The sequence below is a fragment of the Phalangium opilio genome, unplaced genomic scaffold (genome assembly GCF_054372755.1).
Source record: "Phalangium opilio isolate 3A_F unplaced genomic scaffold, DU_Popi_V2 ptg000043l_1, whole genome shotgun sequence".
NCBI classification, from domain to species: Eukaryota; Metazoa; Arthropoda; class Arachnida; order Opiliones; family Phalangiidae; genus Phalangium; species Phalangium opilio.
The window spans coordinates 3,185,015-3,209,305 of record NW_028324167.1 but is presented as its reverse complement, the minus strand read 5'-3'; the positions used below and the strand labels follow the sequence as shown (position 1 = coordinate 3,209,305).

General features: G+C 44.0%; 34 non-coding genes across 34 annotated transcripts; 22 read left to right on the top strand and 12 right to left on the bottom strand.

Annotated features, from left to right (window-relative positions):
• The first annotated feature begins 2 nt into the window (after positions 1-2).
• TRNAL-UAA (transfer RNA leucine (anticodon UAA)) lies at positions 3-86 on the top strand. Its single transcript has one exon. It is a non-coding gene; the product is annotated as a tRNA-Leu (tRNA).
• Positions 87-239: 153 nt separating this feature from the next.
• On the top strand, positions 240-323 carry TRNAL-UAA (transfer RNA leucine (anticodon UAA)). The gene has a single exon. It is a non-coding gene; the product is annotated as a tRNA-Leu (tRNA).
• Positions 324-476: 153 nt separating this feature from the next.
• Positions 477-560, top strand: TRNAL-UAA (transfer RNA leucine (anticodon UAA)). The gene has a single exon. It is a non-coding gene; the product is annotated as a tRNA-Leu (tRNA).
• Positions 561-713: 153 nt separating this feature from the next.
• On the top strand, positions 714-797 carry TRNAL-UAA (transfer RNA leucine (anticodon UAA)). The gene has a single exon. It is a non-coding gene; the product is annotated as a tRNA-Leu (tRNA).
• Positions 798-1,177: 380 nt separating this feature from the next.
• Positions 1,178-1,261, top strand: TRNAL-UAA (transfer RNA leucine (anticodon UAA)). The gene has a single exon. It is a non-coding gene; the product is annotated as a tRNA-Leu (tRNA).
• A 153-nt stretch (positions 1,262-1,414) lies between these two features.
• On the top strand, positions 1,415-1,498 carry TRNAL-UAA (transfer RNA leucine (anticodon UAA)). The gene has a single exon. It is a non-coding gene; the product is annotated as a tRNA-Leu (tRNA).
• Positions 1,499-1,641: 143 nt separating this feature from the next.
• Positions 1,642-1,725, top strand: TRNAL-UAA (transfer RNA leucine (anticodon UAA)). Its single transcript has one exon. It is a non-coding gene; the product is annotated as a tRNA-Leu (tRNA).
• A 390-nt stretch (positions 1,726-2,115) lies between these two features.
• On the top strand, positions 2,116-2,199 carry TRNAL-UAA (transfer RNA leucine (anticodon UAA)). Its single transcript has one exon. It is a non-coding gene; the product is annotated as a tRNA-Leu (tRNA).
• A 379-nt stretch (positions 2,200-2,578) lies between these two features.
• TRNAL-UAA (transfer RNA leucine (anticodon UAA)) lies at positions 2,579-2,662 on the top strand. Its single transcript has one exon. It is a non-coding gene; the product is annotated as a tRNA-Leu (tRNA).
• A 153-nt stretch (positions 2,663-2,815) lies between these two features.
• Positions 2,816-2,899, top strand: TRNAL-UAA (transfer RNA leucine (anticodon UAA)). The gene has a single exon. It is a non-coding gene; the product is annotated as a tRNA-Leu (tRNA).
• A 153-nt stretch (positions 2,900-3,052) lies between these two features.
• On the top strand, positions 3,053-3,136 carry TRNAL-UAA (transfer RNA leucine (anticodon UAA)). The gene has a single exon. It is a non-coding gene; the product is annotated as a tRNA-Leu (tRNA).
• A 4,313-nt stretch (positions 3,137-7,449) lies between these two features.
• Positions 7,450-7,521, bottom strand: TRNAC-ACA (transfer RNA cysteine (anticodon ACA)). The gene has a single exon. It is a non-coding gene; the product is annotated as a tRNA-Cys (tRNA).
• A 965-nt stretch (positions 7,522-8,486) lies between these two features.
• TRNAC-ACA (transfer RNA cysteine (anticodon ACA)) lies at positions 8,487-8,558 on the bottom strand. Its single transcript has one exon. It is a non-coding gene; the product is annotated as a tRNA-Cys (tRNA).
• A 578-nt stretch (positions 8,559-9,136) lies between these two features.
• On the bottom strand, positions 9,137-9,208 carry TRNAC-ACA (transfer RNA cysteine (anticodon ACA)). Its single transcript has one exon. It is a non-coding gene; the product is annotated as a tRNA-Cys (tRNA).
• Positions 9,209-9,396: 188 nt separating this feature from the next.
• On the bottom strand, positions 9,397-9,468 carry TRNAC-ACA (transfer RNA cysteine (anticodon ACA)). The gene has a single exon. It is a non-coding gene; the product is annotated as a tRNA-Cys (tRNA).
• Positions 9,469-10,176: 708 nt separating this feature from the next.
• TRNAC-GCA (transfer RNA cysteine (anticodon GCA)) lies at positions 10,177-10,248 on the bottom strand. Its single transcript has one exon. It is a non-coding gene; the product is annotated as a tRNA-Cys (tRNA).
• Positions 10,249-10,436: 188 nt separating this feature from the next.
• TRNAC-ACA (transfer RNA cysteine (anticodon ACA)) lies at positions 10,437-10,508 on the bottom strand. The gene has a single exon. It is a non-coding gene; the product is annotated as a tRNA-Cys (tRNA).
• Positions 10,509-11,086: 578 nt separating this feature from the next.
• TRNAC-ACA (transfer RNA cysteine (anticodon ACA)) lies at positions 11,087-11,158 on the bottom strand. Its single transcript has one exon. It is a non-coding gene; the product is annotated as a tRNA-Cys (tRNA).
• A 188-nt stretch (positions 11,159-11,346) lies between these two features.
• Positions 11,347-11,418, bottom strand: TRNAC-ACA (transfer RNA cysteine (anticodon ACA)). Its single transcript has one exon. It is a non-coding gene; the product is annotated as a tRNA-Cys (tRNA).
• A 2,425-nt stretch (positions 11,419-13,843) lies between these two features.
• On the top strand, positions 13,844-13,927 carry TRNAL-UAA (transfer RNA leucine (anticodon UAA)). Its single transcript has one exon. It is a non-coding gene; the product is annotated as a tRNA-Leu (tRNA).
• A 379-nt stretch (positions 13,928-14,306) lies between these two features.
• Positions 14,307-14,390, top strand: TRNAL-UAA (transfer RNA leucine (anticodon UAA)). The gene has a single exon. It is a non-coding gene; the product is annotated as a tRNA-Leu (tRNA).
• A 153-nt stretch (positions 14,391-14,543) lies between these two features.
• Positions 14,544-14,627, top strand: TRNAL-UAA (transfer RNA leucine (anticodon UAA)). Its single transcript has one exon. It is a non-coding gene; the product is annotated as a tRNA-Leu (tRNA).
• Positions 14,628-14,780: 153 nt separating this feature from the next.
• Positions 14,781-14,864, top strand: TRNAL-UAA (transfer RNA leucine (anticodon UAA)). Its single transcript has one exon. It is a non-coding gene; the product is annotated as a tRNA-Leu (tRNA).
• Positions 14,865-15,017: 153 nt separating this feature from the next.
• TRNAL-UAA (transfer RNA leucine (anticodon UAA)) lies at positions 15,018-15,101 on the top strand. Its single transcript has one exon. It is a non-coding gene; the product is annotated as a tRNA-Leu (tRNA).
• A 380-nt stretch (positions 15,102-15,481) lies between these two features.
• TRNAL-UAA (transfer RNA leucine (anticodon UAA)) lies at positions 15,482-15,565 on the top strand. Its single transcript has one exon. It is a non-coding gene; the product is annotated as a tRNA-Leu (tRNA).
• A 380-nt stretch (positions 15,566-15,945) lies between these two features.
• TRNAL-UAA (transfer RNA leucine (anticodon UAA)) lies at positions 15,946-16,029 on the top strand. The gene has a single exon. It is a non-coding gene; the product is annotated as a tRNA-Leu (tRNA).
• Positions 16,030-16,419: 390 nt separating this feature from the next.
• Positions 16,420-16,503, top strand: TRNAL-UAA (transfer RNA leucine (anticodon UAA)). The gene has a single exon. It is a non-coding gene; the product is annotated as a tRNA-Leu (tRNA).
• A 379-nt stretch (positions 16,504-16,882) lies between these two features.
• On the top strand, positions 16,883-16,966 carry TRNAL-UAA (transfer RNA leucine (anticodon UAA)). Its single transcript has one exon. It is a non-coding gene; the product is annotated as a tRNA-Leu (tRNA).
• Positions 16,967-17,119: 153 nt separating this feature from the next.
• TRNAL-UAA (transfer RNA leucine (anticodon UAA)) lies at positions 17,120-17,203 on the top strand. Its single transcript has one exon. It is a non-coding gene; the product is annotated as a tRNA-Leu (tRNA).
• A 153-nt stretch (positions 17,204-17,356) lies between these two features.
• Positions 17,357-17,440, top strand: TRNAL-UAA (transfer RNA leucine (anticodon UAA)). The gene has a single exon. It is a non-coding gene; the product is annotated as a tRNA-Leu (tRNA).
• Positions 17,441-21,753: 4,313 nt separating this feature from the next.
• On the bottom strand, positions 21,754-21,825 carry TRNAC-ACA (transfer RNA cysteine (anticodon ACA)). Its single transcript has one exon. It is a non-coding gene; the product is annotated as a tRNA-Cys (tRNA).
• Positions 21,826-22,790: 965 nt separating this feature from the next.
• Positions 22,791-22,862, bottom strand: TRNAC-ACA (transfer RNA cysteine (anticodon ACA)). The gene has a single exon. It is a non-coding gene; the product is annotated as a tRNA-Cys (tRNA).
• Positions 22,863-23,440: 578 nt separating this feature from the next.
• Positions 23,441-23,512, bottom strand: TRNAC-ACA (transfer RNA cysteine (anticodon ACA)). Its single transcript has one exon. It is a non-coding gene; the product is annotated as a tRNA-Cys (tRNA).
• Positions 23,513-23,700: 188 nt separating this feature from the next.
• On the bottom strand, positions 23,701-23,772 carry TRNAC-ACA (transfer RNA cysteine (anticodon ACA)). The gene has a single exon. It is a non-coding gene; the product is annotated as a tRNA-Cys (tRNA).
• Positions 23,773-24,291: the final 519 nt, after the last annotated feature.

The following is a 24,291-nucleotide window of genomic DNA, read 5'->3' as shown; positions in this document are numbered from 1 at the left end:
GTGTCAGGATGGCCGAGTGGTCTAAGGCGTCAGATTTAAGCTCTGATCCTCGCATGAGGGCGTGGGTTCGAACCCCACTTCTGACAACGAATTGTTTCATTTTAATATCATACATATCATACTCAGGAAAGGGTTCTCTAGTTTGGCAACTAGGGAGTGGCTTCATGGAGCATAGAACTCTGAGAGGTATTTCGGGGTTGTACTATAGCTTCATTTTCAAGGAAAACGTTTCAGAGCGTGTCAGGATGGCCGAGTGGTCTAAGGCGTCAGATTTAAGTTCTGATCCTCGTATGAGGGCGTGGGTTCGAACCCCACTTCTGACAACGAATTGTTTCATTTTAATAACATACATATCATACTCAGGAAAGGGTTCTCTAGTTTGGCAACTAGGGAGCGGCTTTATGGAGCATAGAACTCTGAGAGGTATTTCGGGGTTGTACTATAGCTTCATTTTCAAGGAAAACGTTTCAGAGCGTGTCAGGATGGCCGAGTGGTCTAAGGCGTCAGATTTAAGCTCTGATCCTCGTATGAGGGCGTGGGTTCGAACCCCACTTCTGACAACGAATTGTTTCATTTTAATAACATACATATCATACTCAGGAAAGGGTTCTCTAGTTTGGCAACTAGGGAGTGGCTTCATGGAGCATAGAACTCTGAGAGGTATTTCGGGGTTGTACTATAGCTTCATTTTCAAGGAAAACGTTTCAGAGCGTGTCAGGATGGCCGAGTGGTCTAGGGCGTCAGATTTAAGCTCTGATCCTCGTATGAGGGCGTGGGTTCGAACCCCACTTCTGACAACGAATTGTTTCGTTTTAATATCATACTCAGGAAAGGGTTCTCTAGTTTGGCAACTAGGGAGGGACTTCATTCAGCATAGAACTTTGAGAGGTATTTCGGGGTTGTACTATAGCTTCATTTCAAGGAAAACAACTCAAAGCGTGTCAGGATGGCCGAGTGGTCTAACGCGTCAGATTTAAGCTCTGATCCTCGTATGAGGGCGTGGGTTCGAACCGCACTTCTGATAACGAGTTATTTCATTTTAATAAAATATATCTCATACTCCGGAAAGGGTTCTCTAGTATGGCAACTAGGGAGTGGCTTCATGGAGCATAGAACTCTTGGAGGTATTTCAGGGTTGTACTATAGCTTCATTTTCAAGGGAAACGTTTCAGAGCGTGTCAGGATGGCCGAGTGGTCTAAGGCGTCAGATTTAAGCTCTGATCCTCGTATGAGGGCGTGGGTTCGAACCCCACTTCTGACAACGAATTGTTTCATTTTAATAACATACATATCATACTCAGGAAAGGGTTCTCTAGTTTGGCAACTAGGGAGTGGCTTCATGGAGCATAGAACTCTGAGAGGTATTTCGGGGTTGTACTATAGCTTCATTTTCAAGGAAAACGTTTCAGAGCGTGTCAGGATGGCCGAGTGGTCTAGGGCGTCAGATTTAAGCTCTGATCCTCGTATGAGGGCGTGGGTTCGAACCCCACTTCTGACAACGAATTGTTTCATTTTAATAGCATACTCAGGAAAGGGTTCTCTAGTTTGGCAATTAGGGAGGGACTTTATTCAGCATAGAACTTTGAGAGGTATTTCGGGGTTGTACTATAGCTTCATTTCAAGGAAAACAACTCAAAGCGTGTCAGGATGGCCGAGTGGTCAAAGGCGTCAGATTTAAGCTCTGATCCTCGTATGAGGGCGTGGGTTCGAACCCCACTTCTGACAATGAATTGTTTCATTTTAATAAGATACATATCATACTAAGGAAAGGGTTCTCTAGTTTGGCAACTAGGGAGTGGCTTTATGGAGCATAGAACTCTGAGAGGTATTTCGGGGTTGTACTATAGCTTCATTTTAAAGGAAAACGACTCAGAGCGTGTCAGGATGGCCGAGTGGTCTAAGGCGTCAGATTTAAGCTCTGATACCCGTATGAGGGCGAGGGTTCGAACCACACTTCTGACAACGAATTATTTCATTTTAATAAAATATATCTCATACTCAGTAAAGTGTTCTCTAGTATGTCAACTAGGGAGTGGCTTCATGGAGCATAGAACTCTGAGAGGTGTTTCGGGGTTGCACTATTGCTTCATTTTCAAGGAAAACGTCTCAGTGCGTGTCAGGATGGCCGAGTGGTCTAAGGCGTCAGATTTAAGCTCTGATCCTCGTATGAGGGCGTGGGTTCGAACCCCACTTCTGACAACGAATTGTTTCATTTTAATATCATACTCAGGAAAGGGTTCTCTAGTTTGGCAACTAGGGAGGGACTTTATTCAGCATAGAACTTTGAGAGGTATTTCGGGGTTGTACTATAGATTCATTTCAAGAAAAACAACTCAAGCGTGTAAGGATGGCCGAGTGGTCTAAGGCGTCAGATTTAAGCTCTGATCCCCGTATGAGGGCGTGGGTTCGAACCACACTTCTGACAACGAATTATATCATTTTAATAAAATATATCTCATACTCAGGAAAGGGTTCTCTAGTATGGACACTAGGGAGTGGCTTCATGGAGCATAGAACTCTGAGAGGTATTTCAGGGTTGTACTATAGCTTCATTTTCAAGGGAAACGTTTCAGAGCGTGTCAGGATGGCCGAGTGGTCTAAGGCGTCAGATTTAAGCTCTGATCCTCGCATGAGGGCGTGGGTTCGAACCCCACTTCTGACAACGAATTGTTTCATTTTAATATCATACATATCATACTCAGGAAAGGGTTCTCTAGTTTGGCAACTAGGGAGTGGCTTCATGGAGCATAGAACTCTGAGAGGTATTTCGGGGTTGTACTATAGCTTCATTTTCAAGGAAAACGTTTCAGAGCGTGTCAGGATGGCCGAGTGGTCTAAGGCGTCAGATTTAAGTTCTGATCCTCGTATGAGGGCGTGGGTTCGAACCCCACTTCTGACAACGAATTGTTTCATTTTAATAACATACATATCATACTCAGGAAAGGGTTCTCTAGTTTGGCAACTAGGGAGTGGCTTTATGGAGCATAGAACTCTGAGAGGTATTTCGGGGTTGTACTATAGCTTCATTTTCAAGGAAAACGTTTCAGAGCGTGTCAGGATGGCCGAGTGGTCTAAGGCGTCAGATTTAAGCTCTGATCCTCATATGAGGGCGTGGGTTCGAACCCCACTTCTGACAACGAATTGTTTCATTTTAATAACATACATATCATACTCAGGAAAGGGTTCTCTAGTTTGGCAACTAGGGAGTGGCTTCATGGAGCATAGAACTCTGAGAGGTATTTCGGGGTTGTACTATAGCTTCATTTTCAAGGAAAACGTTTCAGAGCGTGTGAGGATGGCCGAGTGGTCTAGGGCGTCAGATTTAAGCTCTGATCCTCGTATGAGGGCGTGGGTTCGAACCCCACTTCTGACAACGAATTGTTTCATTTTAATATCATACTAAGGAAAGGGTTCTCTAGTTTGGCAACTAGGGAGTGGCTTTATGGAGCATAGAACTCTGAGAGGTATTTCGGGGTTGTACTATAGCTTCATTTTAAAGGAAAACGACTCAGAGCGTGTCAGGATGGCCGAGTGGTCTAAGGCGTCAGATTTAAGCTCTGATACCCGTATGAGGGCGAGGGTTCGAACCACACTTCTGACAACGAATTATTTCATTTTAATAAAATTTATCTCATACTCCGGAAAGGGTTCTCTAGTATGGCAACTAGGGAGTGGCTTCATGGAGCATAGAACTCTTGGAGGTATTTCAGGGTTGTACTATAGCTTCATTTTCAAGCCCTCTCTTCCGTTTTAATTTTTTCTGCGAAAGGTGCCTTGTGGGGTATAACAACTTAGATTTTAACCACGCTTGCAATAAGTATTGTTATTCCTGTCAAAGGGCCAAAGATTGCGAGGGGGGAGAAATTAGATGCGGGACCTGCCATCGCGATTTTAGGGGGCAAGAATGCTTTGACGCCCATAAGGCTAGTGGAAGCAAAACCCTAGCAGTCTGTCAAAGGGTTTTTAATTGCCCCCGTTGCGCAAAAACAATAGATATGGGGAAATGCAAGTCACCTCACAACTTCGGTGAAGTCTATTGCGTCATCTGCAATAAATTCAACCCACACCCCCACGAGTTTGAACCAAGGACCTCTCGATATGCAGTCGAATGCTCTACCGCTGAGCTATTCCCCCTTTCTCATAACCGTAATGTCTAATTGACTAAAATAAAGGCAATGATCCGTGCTGTTACAGGGGGAACACGGGTTTGAACCAAACCTCTCGATCTGCAGTCGAACGCTCTACCACTGAGCTATTCCCCCTTGTTCCAAACCGTAATGTCGAATTCACTAAAATAAAGGCAATGATCCGTGCTGTTACAGGGGGAACTTGGGTTTGGACCAAGGACCTCTCGATCTGCAGTCGAATGCTCTACCACTGAGCTATTCCCCCTTGTTCATAACCATAATGTCTAATTAACTAAAATAAAGGCAATGATCCGTGCTGTTACACGGGGAACACGAGTTTGAACCAGAGACCTCTCGATCTGCAGTCGAATGCTCTACCATTGAGCTATTCCCCAATGTTCATAACCGTAATGTCTAATTAACTAAAATAGAGGCAATGATCCGTGCTCTTACAGGGGGAACACGAGTTTGAACCAAGGACCTCTCGATCTGCGGTCGAATGCTCTACCGCTGAGCTATTCCCAATTCTCATAACCGTAATGTCTATTTAACTAAAATAAAGGCAATGATACGTGCTGTTACAGGAGGAACTCGGGTTTGAACCAAGGCCCTCTCGATCTGAGTCAAATGCTCTACCACTGAGCTATTCCCTCTTGTTCATAACCGTAATGACTAATTAACTAAAATAAAGGCAATGATCCGTGCTGTTACAGGGGGAACTCGGGTTTGAACCACGGACCTCTCGATCTGCAGTCGAATGCTCTACCACTGAGCTATTCCCCCTTGTTCATAACTGTAATGTCTAATTAAGTAAAATAAAGGCAATGATCCGTGCAGTTACAGGGGGAACACGAGTTTGAACCAGGGACCTCTCGATCTGCAGTCGAATGCTCTACCTTTGAGCTATTCCCCAATGTTCATAACCGTAAAGTCGAATTCACTAAAATAAAGGCAATGTTCCGTGCTGTTACAGGGGGAACACTGATTTGAACCAAGGACCTCTCGATCTGCAGTCGAATGCTCTACCACTGAGCTATTCCCTCTTGTTCACAACCGTAATGTCTAATTAATTAAAATAAAGGCAATGATCCGTGCTGTAACAGTGGGAACACGAGTTTGAACCAGGGACCTCTCGATCTGCAGTCGAATGCAATACCATTGAGCTATTCCCCAATGTTCTTAACCGTAATGTCGATTTCACTAAAATAAAGGTAATGATCCGTGCTGTTACAGGGGTAACACGGATTTGAACCAAGGCCCTCTCGATCTGCAGTCGAATGCTCTACCACTGAGATATTCCCCCTTGTTCATAACCGTAATGTCTAATTAACTAAAATAAAGGTAATATCCGTGCTGTTACAGGGGGAACACGAGTTTGAACCAGGGACCTCTCGATCTGCAGTCGAATGCTCTACCATTGAGCTATTCCCTATTGTTCATAACCGTAATGTCTTATTAGCTAAAATAAAGGCAATGATCCGTGCTGTTACAGGGGAAACACGAGTTTGAACCAAAGACCTCTCGATCTGCAGTCGAATGCTCTACCATTGAGCTATTCCCTATTGTTCATAACCGTAATGTCTTATTAACTAAAATAAAGGCAATGATCCGTGCTGTTACAGGGGAAACACGAGTTTGAACCAAAGACCTCTCGATCTGCAGTCGAATGCTCTACCATTGAGCTATTCCCCCTTGTTCATAACGGTAATGTCTAATTAACTAAAATAAAGGTAATGATCCGTGCTGTTACAGGGGGAACACGAGCTTGAACCAAGGACCTTTCGATCTGCAGTCGAATGCTCTACCATTGAGCTATTCCCTATTGTTCCTAACTGTAATGTCTTATTAACTAAAATAAAGGCAATGATCCGTGCTGTTACAGGGGAAACACGAGTTTGAACCAAAGACCTCTCGATCTGCAGTTGCAACGATTTTCCTTGCTTACCTCTTACCTTGATTCTAACATAGGCATCCAGCTCACTTCGTTGACAAAATCTAAACTTATTGATAACTTTAACTAACGTTAGGGTGGTACTAGTTAGGGAAACGAGGAAGGATTTCGGTTTTAACACTTAACAGGTTTAATTAACAAAGTATTTCGGAACATGTCTTATTGATACTATTTAACTAAAATAAAGGCAATGATGCGTGCTGTTACAGGAGGAACTCGGGTTTGAACCAAGGACCTCTCGATCTGAGTCAAATGCTCTACCACTGAGCTATTCCCTCTTGTTCATAACCGTAATGACTAATTATTAAAATAAAGGCAATGATCCGTGCTGTTACAGGGGGAACTCGGGTTTGTAACAAGGACCTCTCGATCTGCAGTCGAATGCTCTACCACTGAGCTACTCCCCCTTGTTCATAACCGTAATGTCTAATTAAGTAAAATAAAGGCAATGATCCGTGCTGTTACAGGGGGAACACGAGTTTGAACCAGGGACCTCTCGATCTGATGTCGAATGCTCTACCATTGAGCTATTCCCCAATGTTCATAACCGTAAAGTCGAATTCACTAAAATAAAGGCAATGATCCGTGCTGTTACAGGGGGAACACGGATTTGAACCAAGGCCCTCTCGATCTGCAGTCGAATGCTCTTTCACTGAGATATTCCCCCTTGTTCATAACCGTAATGTCTAATTAACTAAAATAAAGGTAATGATCCGTGCTGTTACAGGGGAACACGAGTTTGAACCAGGGACCTCTCGATCTGCAGTCGAATGCTCTACCGCTGAGCTATTCCCCCTTGTTCATAACCGTAATGTCTAATTAAGTAAAATAAAGGCAATGATCCGTGCTGTTACAGGGGGAACACGGGTTTGAACCAAGGACCTCTCGATCTGCGGTCGAATGCTCTACCGCCGAGCTATTCCCAATTCTCATAACCGTAATGTCTATTTAACTAAAATAAAGGCAATGATACGTGCTGTTACAGGAGGAACTCGGGTTTGAACCAAGGACCTCTCGATCTGAGTCAAATGCTCTACCACTGAGCTATTCCCTCTTGTTCATAACCGTAATGACTAATTAACTAAAATAAAGGCAATGATCCGTGCTGTTACAGGGGGAACTCGGGTTTGAACCAAGGACCTCTCGATCTGCAGTCGAATGCTCTACCACTGAGATATTCCCCCTTGTTCATAACCGTAATGTCGAATTCACTAAAATAAAGGCAATGATCCGTGCTGTTACAGGGGGAACACGAGTTTGAACCAAGGACCTCTCGATCTGCAGTCGAATGCTCTACACTGAGCTATTCCCTCTTCTTCATAACCGTAATGACTAATTAACTAAAATAAAGGCTATGACCCGTGCTGTTACAGGGGGAACTCGGGTTTGAACCACGGACCTCTCGATCTGTAGTCGAATGCTCTACCACTGAGCTATTCCCCCTTGTTCACAACTGTAATGTCTAATTTAGTAAAATAAAGGCAATGATCCGTGCAGTTACAGGGGGAACACGAGTTTGAACCAGGGACCTCTCGATCTGCAGTCGAATGCTCTACCATTGAGCTATTCCCCAATGTTCATAACCGTAAAGTCGAATTCACTAAAATAAAGGCAATGATCCGTGCAGTTACAGGGGGAACACGAGTTTGAACCAGGGACCTCTCGATCTGCAGTCGAATGCTCTACCGCTGAGCTATTCCCCCTTGTTCATAACCGTAATGTCTAATTAAGTAAAATAAAGGCAATGATCCGTGCTGTTACAGGGGGAACACGGGTTTGAACCAAGGACCTCTCGATCTGCGGTCGAATGCTCAACCGCCGAGCTATTCCCAATTCTCATAACCGTAATGTCTATTTAACTAAAATAAAGGCAATGATACGTGCTGTTACAGGAGGAACTCGGGTTTGAACCAAGGACCTCTCGATCTGAGTCAAATGCTCTACCACTGAGCTATTCCCTCTTGTTCATAACCGTAATGACTAATTAACTAAAATAAAGGCAATGATCCGTGCTGTTACAGGGGGAACTCGGGTTTGAACCAAGGACCTCTCGATCTGCAGTCGAATGCTCTACCATTGAGCTATTCCCCAATGTTCATAACCGTAAAGTCGAATTCACTAAAATAAAGGCAATGATCCGTGCAGTTACAGGGGGAACACGAGTTTGAACCAGGGACCTCTCGATCTGCAGTCGAATGCTCTACCATTGAGCTATTCCCCAATGTTCATAACCGTAATGTCGAATTCACTAAAATAAAGGCAATGATCCGTGCTGTTACAGGGGGAACACGAGTTTGAACCAAGGACCTCTCGATCTGCAGTCGAATGCTCTACACTGAGCTATTCCCTCTTCTTCATAACCGTAATGACTAATTAACTAAAATAAAGGCAATGACCCGTGCTGTTACAGGGGGAACTCGGGTTTGAACCACGGACCTCTCGATCTGTAGTCGAATGCTCTACCACTGAGCTATTCCCCCTTGTTCACAACTGTAATGTCTAATTTAGTAAAATAAAGGCAATGATCCGTGCAGTTACAGGGGGAACACGAGTTTGAACCAGGGACCTCTCGATCTGCAGTCGAATGCTCTACCATTGAGCTATTCCCCAATGTTCATAACCGTAAAGTCGAATTCACTAAAATAAAGGCAATGATCCGTGCAGTTACAGGGGGAACACGAGTTTGAACCAGGGACCTCTCGATCTGCAGTCGAATGTTCTACCATTGAGCTATTCCCCAATGTTCATAACCGTAATGTCTAATTAACTAAAATAAAGGCAATGATCCGTGCTGTTACAGGGGGAACACGGGTTTGAACCAAGGACCTCTCGATCTGCAGTCGAATGCTCTACCACTGAGATATTCCCCCTTGCTCATAACCGTAATGTCTAATTAACTAAAATAAAGGCAATGATCCGTGCTGTTAATGGGGGAACACGAGTTTGAACCAAGGACCTCTCGATCTGCAGTCGAATGCTCTACCACTGAGCTATTCCCTCTTCTTCATAACCGTAATGACTAATTAACTAAAATAAAGGCAATGACCCGTGCTGTTACAGGGGGAACTCGGGTTTGAACCACGGACCTCTCGATCTGTAGTCGAATGCTCTACCACTGAGCTATTCCCCCTTGTTCACAACTGTAATGTCTAATTTAGTAAAATAAAGGCAATGATCCGTGCAGTTACAGGGGGAACACGAGTTTGAACCAGGGACCTCTCGATCTGCAGTCGAATGCTCTACCACTGAGCTATTCCCTCTTCTTCATAACCGTAATGACTAATTAACTAAAATAAAGGCAATGACCCGTGCTGTTACAGGGGGAACTCGGGTTTGAACCACGGACCTCTCGATCTGTAGTCGAATGCTCTACCACTGAGCTATTCCCCCTTGTTCACAACTGTAATGTCTAATTTAGTAAAATAAAGGCAATGATCCGTGCAGTTACAGGGGGAACACGAGTTTGAACCAGGGACCTCTCGATCTGCAGTCGAATGCTCTACCATTGAGCTATTCCCCAATGTTCATAACCGTAAAGTCGAATTCACTAAAATAAAGGCAATGACCCGTGCTGTTACAGGGGGAACACGAGTTTGAACCAGGGACCTCTCGATCTGCAGTCGAATGCTCTACCATTGAGCTATTCCCCAATGTTCATAACCGTAATGTCTAATTAACTAAAATAAAGGCAATGATCCGTGCTGTTACAGGGGGAACACGGGTTTGAACCAAGGACCTCTCGATCTGCAGTCGAATGCTCTACCACTGAGATATTCCCCCTTGCTCATAACCGTAATGTCTAATTAACTAAAATAAAGGCAATGATCCGTGCTGTTAATGGGGGAACACGAGTTTGAACCAAGGACCTCTCGATCTGCAGTCGAATGCTCTACCACTGAGCTATTTCCTCTTGTTCATAACCGTAATGACTAATTAACTAAAATAAAGGCAATGATCCGTGCTGTTACAAGGGGAACTCTGGTTTGAACCAAGGACCCCTCGATATGCAGTCGAATGCTCTACCACTGAGATATTCCCCATTGTTCCTAATCGTAATGTCGAATTCACTAAAATAAAGGCAATGATCCGTGCTGTTACAGGGGGAACACGGATTTGAACCACGGACCTCTCGATCTGCAGTCGAATGCTCTACCACTGAGCTATTCCCCCTTGTTCACAACTGTAATGTCTAATTTAGTAAAATAAAGGCAATGATCCGTGCAGTTACAGGGGGAACACGAGTTTGAACCAGGGACCTCTCGATCTGCAGTCGAATGCTCTACCACTGAGCTATTCCCTCTTCTTCATAACCGTAATGACTAATTAACTAAAATAAAGGCAATGACCCGTGCTGTTACAGGGGGAACTCGGGTTTGAACCACGGACCTCTCGATCTGTAGTCGAATGCTCTACCACTGAGCTATTCCCCCTTGTTCACAACTGTAATGTCTAATTTAGTAAAATAAAGGCAATGATCCGTGCAGTTACAGGGGGAACACGAGTTTGAACCAGGGACCTCTCGATCTGCAGTCGAATGCTCTACCATTGAGCTATTCCCCAATGTTCATAACCGTAAAGTCGAATTCACTAAAATAAAGGCAATGATCCGTGCAGTTACAGGGGGAACACGAGTTTGAACCAGGGACCTCTCGATCTGCAGTCGAATGCTCTACCATTGAGCTATTCCCCAATGTTCATAACCGTAATGTCTAATTAACTAAAATAAAGGCAATGATCCGTGCTGTTACAGGGGGAACACGGGTTTGAACCAAGGACCTCTCGATCTGCAGTCGAATGCTCTACCACTGAGATATTCCCCCTTGCTCATAACCGTAATGTCTAATTAACTAAAATAAAGGCAATGATCCGTGCTGTTAATGGGGGAACACGAGTTTGAACCAAGGACCTCTCGATCTGCAGTCGAATGCTCTACCACTGAGCTATTCCCTCTTCTTCATAACCGTAATGACTAATTAACTAAAATAAAGGCAATGACCCGTGCTGTTACAGGGGGAACTCGGGTTTGAACCACGGACCTCTCGATCTGTAGTCGAATGCTCTACCACTGAGCTATTCCCCCTTGTTCACAACTGTAATGTCTAATTTAGTAAAATAAAGGCAATGATCCGTGCAGTTACAGGGGGAACACGAGTTTGAACCAGGGACCTCTCGATCTGCAGTCGAATGCTCTACCACTGAGCTATTCCCTCTTCTTCATAACCGTAATGACTAATTAACTAAAATAAAGGCAATGACCCGTGCTGTTACAGGGGGAACTCGGGTTTGAACCACGGACCTCTCGATCTGTAGTCGAATGCTCTACCACTGAGCTATTCCCCCTTGTTCACAACTGTAATGTCTAATTTAGTAAAATAAAGGCAATGATCCGTGCAGTTACAGGGGGAACACGAGTTTGAACCAGGGACCTCTCGATCTGCAGTCGAATGCTCTACCATTGAGCTATTCCCCAATGTTCATAACCGTAAAGTCGAATTCACTAAAATAAAGGCAATGACCCGTGCTGTTACAGGGGGAACACGAGTTTGAACCAGGGACCTCTCGATCTGCAGTCGAATGCTCTACCATTGAGCTATTCCCCAATGTTCATAACCGTAATGTCTAATTAACTAAAATAAAGGCAATGATCCGTGCTGTTACAGGGGGAACACGGGTTTGAACCAAGGACCTCTCGATCTGCAGTCGAATGCTCTACCACTGAGATATTCCCCCTTGCTCATAACCGTAATGTCTAATTAACTAAAATAAAGGCAATGATCCGTGCTGTTAATGGGGGAACACGAGTTTGAACCAAGGACCTCTCGATCTGCAGTCGAATGCTCTACCACTGAGCTATTTCCTCTTGTTCATAACCGTAATGACTAATTAACTAAAATAAAGGCAATGATCCGTGCTGTTACAAGGGGAACTCTGGTTTGAACCAAGGACCCCTCGATATGCAGTCGAATGCTCTACCACTGAGATATTCCCCATTGTTCCTAATCGTAATGTCGAATTCACTAAAATAAAGGCAATGATCCGTGCTGTTACAGGGGGAACACGGATTTGAACCACGGACCTCTCGATCTGCAGTCGAATGCTCTACCACTGAGCTATTCCCCTTCTTCATAGCCGTAATGTCTAATTAAATAAAATAAAGGCAATGATCCGTGGTGTTACAGGGGGAACTCTGGTTTGAACCAAGGACCTCTCGATATGCAGTCGAATGCTTTTTTTTTATTAAAAGCATCGAAAACATTACAATGGAATATGTAAGTGGTTATAACAGTTAAATTGAATTAAAAGAAGGATCAAGTTACAGCACTAATTCCTGGAGTTATTTATACAATACTAAAACAACATCTGCAACCTTGTGACGGTAGTAGCTAAGTTAGAAAACTTGTTACGATTCAATATTAATGCAATATATTTGTGTGCAAAGGAACGTACCCTGGCAAGCAAAACTGGAACACTAAAAGGCAGGACGATTCCCAGGCCGGCTTTTACAACCAATTGACAACGATATTTCCATAATACATACTTAAAAATACTAATTAACACCAAGGCAGCCTGCCAAAATAAGAGAGGTTTATCGTTCGTAGACGCGTAGCAATGAAAAATTACTAAGTTATATCTGGTACAATCAAATTTAAACTCAGGATCAAAAGTATACAAATAAAATACATTGAAAATTGACTCCCAAAGGGATCGGGACTTTGGACAGGTAAGGAACAAATGGTCAACAGTCTCATTCGCGCCGTGGCAAAAGACGCACGTAGCTTCTGGAACAAGCCCCGCGTGAACCATCCGCGATTTCACCGGTAAGCCTTGGTGGAGGATCTTCAAGTTACAAGTCGATAGGATTTAAGCTCTAATCCTCGTATTAGGGCGTGGGTTCGAACCCCACTTCTGATAACGAGTTATTTCATTTTAATAAAATATATCTCATACTCCGGAAAGGGTTCTCTAGTATGGCAACTAGGGAGTGGCTTCATGGAGCATAGAACTCTTGGAGGTATTTCAGGGTTGTACTATAGCTTCATTTTCAAGGGAAACGTTTCAGAGCGTGTCAGGATGGCCGAGTGGTCTAGGGCGTCAGATTTAAGCTCTGATCCTCGTATGAGGGCGTGGATTCGAAACCCACTTCTGACAACGAATTGTTTCATTTTAATATCATACTCAGGAAAGGGTTCTCTAGTTTGGCAACTAGGGAGGGACTTTATTCAGCATAGAACTTTGAGAGGTATTTCGGGGTTGTACTATAGCTTCATTTCAAGGAAAACAACTCAAGCGTGTAAGGATGGCCGAGTGGTCTAAGGCGTCAGATTTAAGCTCTGATCCCCGTATGAGGGCGTGGGTTCGAACCACACTTCTGACAACGAATTATATCATTTTAATAAAATATATCTCATACTCAGGAAAGGGTTCTCTAGTATGGACACTAGGGAGTGGCTTCATGGAGCATAGAACTCTGAGAGGTATTTCAGGGTTGTACTATAGCTTCATTTTCAAGGGAAACGTTTCAGAGCGTGTCAGGATGGCCGAGTGGTCTAAGGCGTCAGATTTAAGCTCTGATACCCGTATGAGGGCGAGGGTTCGAACCACACTTCTGACAACGAATTATTTCATTTTAATAAAATATATCTCATACTCAGTAAAGTGTTCTCTAGTATGTCAACTAGGGAGTGGCTTCATGGAGCATAGAACTCTGAGAGGTGTTTCGGGGTTGCACTATTGCTTCATTTTCAAGGAAAACGTCTCAGTGCGTGTCAGGATGGCCGAGTGGTCTAAGGCGTCAGATTTAAGCTCTGATCCTCGTATGAGGGCGTGGGTTCGAACCCCACTTCTGACAACGAATTGTTTCATTTTAATATCATACTCAGGAAAGGGTTCTCTAGTTTGGCAACTAGGGAGGGACTTTATTCAGCATAGAACTTTGAGAGGTATTTCGGGGTTGTACTATAGATTCATTTCAAGAAAAACAACTCAAGCGTGTAAGGATGGCCGAGTGGTCTAAGGCGTCAGATTTAAGCTCTGATCCCCGTATGAGGGCGTGGGTTCGAACCACACTTCTGACAACGAATTATATCATTTTAATAAAATATATCTCATACTCAGGAAAGGGTTCTCTAGTATGGACACTAGGGAGTGGCTTCATGGAGCATAGAACTCTGAGAGGTATTTCAGGGTTGTACTATAGCTTCATTTTCAAGGGAAACGTTTCAGAGCGTGTCAGGATGGCCGAGTGGTCTAAGGCGTCAGATTTAAGCTCTGATCCTCGCATGAGGGCGTGGGTTCGAACCCCACTTCTGACAACGAATTGTTTCATTTTAATATCATACATATCATACTCAGGAAAGGGTTCTCTAGTTTGGCAACTAGGGAGTGGCTTCATGGAGCATAGAACTCTGAGAGGTATTTCGGGGTTGTACTATAGCTTCATTTTCAAGGAAAACGTTTCAGAGCGTGTCAGGATGGCCGAGTGGTCTAAGGCGTCAGATTTAAGTTCTGATCCTCGTATGAGGGCGTGGGTTCGAACCCCACTTCTGACAACGAATTGTTTCATTTTAATAACATACATATCATACTCAGGAAAGGGTTCTCTAGTTTGGCAACTAGGGAGCGGCTTTATGGAGCATAGAACTCTGAGAGGTATTTCGGGGTTGTACTATAGCTTCATTTTCAAGGAAAACGTTTCAGAGCGTGTCAGGATGGCCGAGTGGTCTAAGGCGTCAGATTTAAGCTCTGATCCTCGTATGAGGGCGTGGGTTCGAACCCCACTTCTGACAACGAATTGTTTCATTTTAATAACATACATATCATACTCAGGAAAGGGTTCTCTAGTTTGGCAACTAGGGAGTGGCTTCATGGAGCATAGAACTCTGAGAGGTATTTCGGGGTTGTACTATAGCTTCATTTTCAAGGAAAACGTTTCAGAGCGTGTCAGGATGGCCGAGTGGTCTAGGGCGTCAGATTTAAGCTCTGATCCTCGTATGAGGGCGTGGGTTCGAACCCCACTTCTGACAACGAATTGTTTCATTTTAATATCATACTCAGGAAAGGGTTCTCTAGTTTGGCAACTAGGGAGGGACTTCATTCAGCATAGAACTTTGAGAGGTATTTCGGGGTTGTACTATAGCTTCATTTCAAGGAAAACAACTCAAAGCGTGTCAGGATGGCCGAGTGGTCTAACGCGTCAGATTTAAGCTCTGATCCTCGTATGAGGGCGTGGGTTCGAACCGCACTTCTGATAACGAGTTATTTCATTTTAATAAAATATATCTCATACTCCGGAAAGGGTTCTCTAGTATGGCAACTAGGGAGTGGCTTCATGGAGCATAGAACTCTTGGAGGTATTTCAGGGTTGTACTATAGCTTCATTTTCAAGGGAAACGTTTCAGAGCGTGTCAGGATGGCCGAGTGGTCTAAGGCGTCAGATTTAAGCTCTGATCCTCGTATGAGGGCGTGGGTTCGAACCCCACTTCTGACAACGAATTGTTTCATTTTAATAACATACATATCATACTCAGGAAAGGGTTCTCTAGTTTGGCAACTAGGGAGTGGCTTCATGGAGCATAGAACTCTGAGAGGTATTTCGGGGTTGTACTATAGCTTCATTTTCAAGGAAAACGTTTCAGAGCGTGTCAGGATGGCCGAGTGGTCTAGGGCGTCATATTTAAGCTCTGATCCTCGTATGAGGGCGTGGGTTCGAACCCCACTTCTGACAACGAATTGTTTCATTTTAATAGCATACTCAGGAAAGGGTTCTCTAGTTTGGCAATTAGGGAGGGACTTTATTCAGCATAGAACTTTGAGAGGTATTTCGGGGTTGTACTATAGCTTCATTTCAAGGAAAACAACTCAAAGCGTGTCAGGATGGCCGAGTGGTCAAAGGCGTCAGATTTAAGCTCTGATCCTCGTATGAGGGCGTGGGTTCGAACCCCACTTCTGACAATGAATTGTTTCATTTTAATAAGATACATATCATACTAAGGAAAGGGTTCTCTAGTTTGGCAACTAGGGAGTGGCTTTATGGAGCATAGAACTCTGAGAGGTATTTCGGGGTTGTACTATAGCTTCATTTTAAAGGAAAACGACTCAGAGCGTGTCAGGATGGCCGAGTGGTCTAAGGCGTCAGATTTAAGCTCTGATACCCGTATGAGGGCGAGGGTTCGAACCACACTTCTGACAACGAATTATTTCATTTTAATAAAATATATCTCATACTCAGTAAAGTGTTCTCTAGTATGTCAACTAGGGAGTGGCTTCATGGAGCATAGAACTCTGAGAGGTGTTTCGGGGTTGCACTATTGCTTCATTTTCAAGGAAAACGTCTCAGTGCGTGTCAGGATGGCCGAGTGGTCTAAGGCGTCAGATTTAAGCTCTGATCCTCGTATGAGGGCGTGGGTTCGAACCCCACTTCTGACAACGAATTGTTTCATTTTAATATCATACTCAGGAAAGGGTTCTCTAGTTTGGCAACTAGGGAGGGACTTTATTCAGCATAGAACTTTGAGAGGTATTTCGGGGTTGTACTATAGATTCATTTCAAGAAAAACAACTCAAGCGTGTAAGGATGGCCGAGTGGTCTAAGGCGTCAGATTTAAGCTCTGATCCCCGTATGAGGGCGTGGGTTCGAACCACACTTCTGACAACGAATTATATCATTTTAATAAAATATATCTCATACTCAGGAAAGGGTTCTCTAGTATGGACACTAGGGAGTGGCTTCATGGAGCATAGAACTCTGAGAGGTATTTCAGGGTTGTACTATAGCTTCATTTTCAAGGGAAACGTTTCAGAGCGTGTCAGGATGGCCGAGTGGTCTAAGGCGTCAGATTTAAGCTCTGATCCTCGCATGAGGGCGTGGGTTCGAACCCCACTTCTGACAACGAATTGTTTCATTTTAATATCATACATATCATACTCAGGAAAGGGTTCTCTAGTTTGGCAACTAGGGAGTGGCTTCATGGAGCATAGAACTCTGAGAGGTATTTCGGGGTTGTACTATAGCTTCATTTTCAAGGAAAACGTTTCAGAGCGTGTCAGGATGGCCGAGTGGTCTAAGGCGTCAGATTTAAGTTCTGATCCTCGTATGAGGGCGTGGGTTCGAACCCCACTTCTGACAACGAATTGTTTCATTTTAATAACATACATATCATACTCAGGAAAGGGTTCTCTAGTTTGGCAACTAGGGAGTGGCTTTATGGAGCATAGAACTCTGAGAGGTATTTCGGGGTTGTACTATAGCTTCATTTTCAAGGAAAACGTTTCAGAGCGTGTCAGGATGGCCGAGTGGTCTAAGGCGTCAGATTTAAGCTCTGATCCTCATATGAGGGCGTGGGTTCGAACCCCACTTCTGACAACGAATTGTTTCATTTTAATAACATACATATCATACTCAGGAAAGGGTTCTCTAGTTTGGCAACTAGGGAGTGGCTTCATGGAGCATAGAACTCTGAGAGGTATTTCGGGGTTGTACTATAGCTTCATTTTCAAGGAAAACGTTTCAGAGCGTGTGAGGATGGCCGAGTGGTCTAGGGCGTCAGATTTAAGCTCTGATCCTCGTATGAGGGCGTGGGTTCGAACCCCACTTCTGACAACGAATTGTTTCATTTTAATATCATACTAAGGAAAGGGTTCTCTAGTTTGGCAACTAGGGAGTGGCTTTATGGAGCATAGAACTCTGAGAGGTATTTCGGGGTTGTACTATAGCTTCATTTTAAAGGAAAACGACTCAGAGCGTGTCAGGATGGCCGAGTGGTCTAAGGCGTCAGATTTAAGCTCTGATACCCGTATGAGGGCGAGGGTTCGAACCACACTTCTGACAACGAATTATTTCATTTTAATAAAATTTATCTCATACTCCGGAAAGGGTTCTCTAGTATGGCAACTAGGGAGTGGCTTCATGGAGCATAGAACTCTTGGAGGTATTTCAGGGTTGTACTATAGCTTCATTTTCAAGCCCTCTCTTCCGTTTTAATTTTTTCTGCGAAAGGTGCCTTGTGGGGTATAACAACTTAGATTTTAACCACGCTTGCAATAAGTATTGTTATTCCTGTCAAAGGGCCAAAGATTGCGAGGGGGGAGAAATTAGATGCGGGACCTGCCATCGCGATTTTAGGGGGCAAGAATGCTTTGACGCCCATAAGGCTAGTGGAAGCAAAACCCTAGCAGTCTGTCAAAGGGTTTTTAATTGCCCCCGTTGCGCAAAAACAATAGATATGGGGAAATGCAAGTCACCTCACAACTTCGGTGAAGTCTATTGCGTCATCTGCAATAAATTCAACCCACACCCCCACGAGTTTGAACCAAGGACCTCTCGATATGCAGTCGAATGCTCTACCGCTGAGCTATTCCCCCTTTCTCATAACCGTAATGTCTAATTGACTAAAATAAAGGCAATGATCCGTGCTGTTACAGGGGGAACACGGGTTTGAACCAAACCTCTCGATCTGCAGTCGAACGCTCTACCACTGAGCTATTCCCCCTTGTTCCAAACCGTAATGTCGAATTCACTAAAATAAAGGCAATGATCCGTGCTGTTACAGGGGGAACTTGGGTTTGGACCAAGGACCTCTCGATCTGCAGTCGAATGCTCTACCACTGAGCTATTCCCCCTTGTTCATAACCATAATGTCTAATTAACTAAAATAAAGGCAATGATCCGTGCTGTTACACGGGGAACACGAGTTTGAACCAGAGACCTCTCGATCTGCAGTCGAATGCTCTACCATTGAGCTATTCCCCAATGTTCATAACCGTAATGTCTAATTAACTAAAATAGAGGCAATGATCCGTGCTCTTACAGGGGGAACACGAGTTTGAACCAAGGACCTCTCGATCTGCGGTCGAATGCTCTACCGCTGAGCTATTCCCAATTCTCATAACCGTAATGTCTATTTAACTAAAATAAAGGCAATGATACGTGCTGTTACAGGAGGAACTCGGGTTTGAACCAAGGCCCTCTCGATCTGAGTCAAATGCTCTACCACTGAGCTATTCCCTCTTGTTCATAACCGTAATGACTAATTAACTAAAATAAAGGCAATGATCCGTGCTGTTACAGGGGGAACTCGGGTTTGAACCACGGACCTCTCGATCTGCAGTCGAATGCTCTACCACTGAGCTATTCCCCCTTGTTCATAACTGTAATGTCTAATTAAGTAAAATAAAGGCAATGATCCGTGCAGTTACAGGGGGAACACGAGTTTGAACCAGGGACCTCTCGATCTGCAGTCGAATGCTCTACCTTTGAGCTATTCCCCAATGTTCATAACCGTAAAGTCGAATTCACTAAAATAAAGGCAATGTTCCGTGCTGTTACAGGGGGAACACTGATTTGAACCAAGGACCTCTCGATCTGCAGTCGAATGCTCTACCACTGAGCTATTCCCTCTTGTTCACAACCGTAATGTCTAATTAATTAAAATAAAGGCAATGATCCGTGCTGTAACAGTGGGAACACGAGTTTGAACCAGGGACCTCTCGATCTGCAGTCGAATGCAATACCATTGAGCTATTCCCCAATGTTCTTAACCGTAATGTCGATTTCACTAAAATAAAGGTAATGATCCGTGCTGTTACAGGGGTAACACGGATTTGAACCAAGGCCCTCTCGATCTGCAGTCGAATGCTCTACCACTGAGATATTCCCCCTTGTTCATAACCGTAATGTCTAATTAACTAAAATAAAGGTAATATCCGTGCTGTTACAGGGGGAACACGAGTTTGAACCAGGGACCTCTCGATCTGCAGTCGAATGCTCTACCATTGAGCTATTCCCTATTGTTCATAACCGTAATGTCTTATTAGCTAAAATAAAGGCAATGATCCGTGCTGTTACAGGGGAAACACGAGTTTGAACCAAAGACCTCTCGATCTGCAGTCGAATGCTCTACCATTGAGCTATTCCCTATTGTTCATAACCGTAATGTCTTATTAACTAAAATAAAGGCAATGATCCGTGCTGTTACAGGGGAAACACGAGTTTGAACCAAAGACCTCTCGATCTGCAGTCGAATGCTCTACCATTGAGCTATTCCCCCTTGTTCATAACGGTAATGTCTAATTAACTAAAATAAAGGTAATGATCCGTGCTGTTACAGGGGGAACACGAGCTTGAACCAAGGACCTTTCGATCTGCAGTCGAATGCTCTACCATTGAGCTATTCCCTATTGTTCCTAACTGTAATGTCTTATTAACTAAAATAAAGGCAATGATCCGTGCTGTTACAGGGGAAACACGAGTTTGAACCAAAGACCTCTCGATCTGCAGTTGCAACGATTTTCCTTGCTTACCTCTTACCTTGATTCTAACATAGGCATCCAGCTCACTTCGTTGACAAAATCTAAACTTATTGATAACTTTAACTAACGTTAGGGTGGTACTAGTTAGGGAAACGAGGAAGGATTTCGGTTTTAACACTTAACAGGTTTAATTAACAAAGTATTTCGGAACATGTCTTATTGATACTATTTAACTAAAATAAAGGCAATGATGCGTGCTGTTACAGGAGGAACTCGGGTTTGAACCAAGGACCTCTCGATCTGAGTCAAATGCTCTACCACTGAGCTATTCCCTCTTGTTCATAACCGTAATGACTAATTATTAAAATAAAGGCAATGATCCGTGCTGTTACAGGGGGAACTCGGGTTTGTAACAAGGACCTCTCGATCTGCAGTCGAATGCTCTACCACTGAGCTACTCCCCCTTGTTCATAACCGTAATGTCTAATTAAGTAAAATAAAGGCAATGATCCGTGCTGTTACAGGGGGAACACGAGTTTGAACCAGGGACCTCTCGATCTGATGTCGAATGCTCTACCATTGAGCTATTCCCCAATGTTCATAACCGTAAAGTCGAATTCACTAAAATAAAGGCAATGATCCGTGCTGTTACAGGGGGAACTCGGGTTTGTAACAAGGACCTCTCGATCTGCAGTCGAATGCTCTTTCACTGAGATATTCCCCCTTGTTCATAACCGTAATGTCTAATTAACTAAAATAAAGGTAATGATCCGTGCTGTTACAGGGGAACACGAGTTTGAACCAGGGACCTCTCGATCTGCAGTCGAATGCTCTACCGCTGAGCTATTCCCCCTTGTTCATAACCGTAATGTCTAATTAAGTAAAATAAAGGCAATGATCCGTGCTGTTACAGGGGGAACACGGGTTTGAACCAAGGACCTCTCGATCTGCGGTCGAATGCTCTACCGCCGAGCTATTCCCAATTCTCATAACCGTAATGTCTATTTAACTAAAATAAAGGCAATGATACGTGCTGTTACAGGAGGAACTCGGGTTTGAACCAAGGACCTCTCGATCTGAGTCAAATGCTCTACCACTGAGCTATTCCCTCTTGTTCATAACCGTAATGACTAATTAACTAAAATAAAGGCAATGATCCGTGCTGTTACAGGGGGAACTCGGGTTTGAACCAAGGACCTCTCGATCTGCAGTCGAATGCTCTACCACTGAGATATTCCCCCTTGTTCATAACCGTAATGTCGAATTCACTAAAATAAAGGCAATGATCCGTGCTGTTACAGGGGGAACACGAGTTTGAACCAAGGACCTCTCGATCTGCAGTCGAATGCTCTACACTGAGCTATTCCCTCTTCTTCATAACCGTAATGACTAATTAACTAAAATAAAGGCTATGACCCGTGCTGTTACAGGGGGAACTCGGGTTTGAACCACGGACCTCTCGATCTGTAGTCGAATGCTCTACCACTGAGCTATTCCCCCTTGTTCACAACTGTAATGTCTAATTTAGTAAAATAAAGGCAATGATCCGTGCAGTTACAGGGGGAACACGAGTTTGAACCAGGGACCTCTCGATCTGCAGTCGAATGCTCTACCATTGAGCTATTCCCCAATGTTCATAACCGTAAAGTCGAATTCACTAAAATAAAGGCAATGATCCGTGCAGTTACAGGGGGAACACGAGTTTGAACCAGGGACCTCTCGATCTGCAGTCGAATGCTCTACCGCTGAGCTATTCCCCCTTGTTCATAACCGTAATGTCTAATTAAGTAAAATAAAGGCAATGATCCGTGCTGTTACAGGGGGAACACGGGTTTGAACCAAGGACCTCTCGATCTGCGGTCGAATGCTCTACCGCCGAGCTATTCCCAATTCTCATAACCGTAATGTCTATTTAACTAAAATAAAGGCAATGATACGTGCTGTTACAGGAGGAACTCGGGTTTGAACCAAGGACCTCTCGATCTGAGTCAAATGCTCTACCACTGAGCTATTCCCTCTTGTTCATAACCGTAATGACTAATTAACTAAAATAAAGGCAATGATCCGTGCTGTTACAGGGGGAACTCGGGTTTGAACCAAGGACCTCTCGATCTGCAGTCGAATGCTCTACCATTGAGCTATTCCCCAATGTTCATAACCGTAAAGTCGAATTCACTAAAATAAAGGCAATGATCCGTGCAGTTACAGGGGGAACACGAGTTTGAACCAGGGACCTCTCGATCTGCAGTCGAATGCTCTACCATTGAGCTATTCCCCAATGTTCATAACCGTAATGTCGAATTCACTAAAATAAAGGCAATGATCCGTGCTGTTACAGGGGGAACACGAGTTTGAACCAAGGACCTCTCGATCTGCAGTCGAATGCTCTACACTGAGCTATTCCCTCTTCTTCATAACCGTAATGACTAATTAACTAAAATAAAGGCAATGACCCGTGCTGTTACAGGGGGAACTCGGGTTTGAACCACGGACCTCTCGATCTGTAGTCGAATGCTCTACCACTGAGCTATTCCCCCTTGTTCACAACTGTAATGTCTAATTTAGTAAAATAAAGGCAATGATCCGTGCAGTTACAGGGGGAACACGAGTTTGAACCAGGGACCTCTCGATCTGCAGTCGAATGCTCTACCATTGAGCTATTCCCCAATGTTCATAACCGTAAAGTCGAATTCACTAAAATAAAGGCAATGATCCGTGCAGTTACAGGGGGAACACGAGTTTGAACCAGGGACCTCTCGATCTGCAGTCGAATGCTCTACCATTGAGCTATTCCCCAATGTTCATAACCGTAATGTCTAATTAACTAAAATAAAGGCAATGATCCGTGCTGTTACAGGGGGAACACGGGTTTGAACCAAGGACCTCTCGATCTGCAGTCGAATGCTCTACCACTGAGATATTCCCCCTTGCTCATAACCGTAATGTCTAATTAACTAAAATAAAGGCAATGATCCGTGCTGTTAATGGGGGAACACGAGTTTGAACCAAGGACCTCTCGATCTGCAGTCGAATGCTCTACCACTGAGCTATTCCCTCTTCTTCATAACCGTAATGACTAATTAACTAAAATAAAGGCAATGACCCGTGCTGTTACAGGGGGAACTCGGGTTTGAACCACGGACCTCTCGATCTGTAGTCGAATGCTCTACCACTGAGCTATTCCCCCTTGTTCACAACTGTAATGTCTAATTTAGTAAAATAAAGGCAATGATCCGTGCAGTTACAGGGGGAACACGAGTTTGAACCAGGGACCTCTCGATCTGCAGTCGAATGCTCTACCACTGAGCTATTCCCTCTTCTTCATAACCGTAATGACTAATTAACTAAAATAAAGGCAATGACCCGTGCTGTTACAGGGGGAACTCGGGTTTGAACCACGGACCTCTCGATCTGTAGTCGAATGCTCTACCACTGAGCTATTCCCCCTTGTTCACAACTGTAATGTCTAATTTAGTAAAATAAAGGCAATGATCCGTGCAGTTACAGGGGGAACACGAGTTTGAACCAGGGACCTCTCGATCTGCAGTCGAATGCTCTACCATTGAGCTATTCCCCAATGTTCATAACCGTAAAGTCGAATTCACTAAAATAAAGGCAATGACCCGTGCTGTTACAGGGGGAACACGAGTTTGAACCAGGGACCTCTCGATCTGCAGTCGAATGCTCTACCATTGAGCTATTCCCCAATGTTCATAACCGTAATGTCTAATTAACTAAAATAAAGGCAATGATCCGTGCTGTTACAGGGGGAACACGGGTTTGAACCAAGGACCTCTCGATCTGCAGTCGAATGCTCTACCACTGAGATATTCCCCCTTGCTCATAACCGTAATGTCTAATTAACTAAAATAAAGGCAATGATCCGTGCTGTTAATGGGGGAACACGAGTTTGAACCAAGGACCTCTCGATCTGCAGTCGAATGCTCTACCACTGAGCTATTTCCT